This window comes from Etheostoma spectabile, chromosome 19, assembly GCF_008692095.1.
Source record: "Etheostoma spectabile isolate EspeVRDwgs_2016 chromosome 19, UIUC_Espe_1.0, whole genome shotgun sequence".
Taxonomy (NCBI): Eukaryota; Metazoa; Chordata; class Actinopteri; order Perciformes; family Percidae; genus Etheostoma; species Etheostoma spectabile.
The window spans coordinates 11,895,350-11,895,556 of record NC_045751.1 but is presented as its reverse complement, the minus strand read 5'-3'; the positions used below and the strand labels follow the sequence as shown (position 1 = coordinate 11,895,556).

Here is a 207-nt window from a genome sequence, read left to right as displayed (position 1 = left end):
TCTCTTCAATTTGACGGCTGAACTCACCTTGTGTGAAAGATGTCATGATATATTAGTTTTTGTCATGTTTCTAAAAAATACACGGATATATAACAGATCGTTCAGTCGAAACGTTTTAGATACCATTTTCTGTCAAGAGACGGGCTTTCTGTGCATTTGAGTCATTGATTTGACGGACGTTTTCATCATTCTTGGTCTTCAGTTCGC

General features: G+C 37.2%; 1 pseudogene; it reads right to left on the bottom strand.

Annotated features, from left to right (window-relative positions):
* Positions 1-207, bottom strand: part of LOC116669467 (myosin heavy chain, fast skeletal muscle-like) — a 22,555-nt pseudogene that overhangs the window by 15,818 nt on the left and 6,530 nt on the right.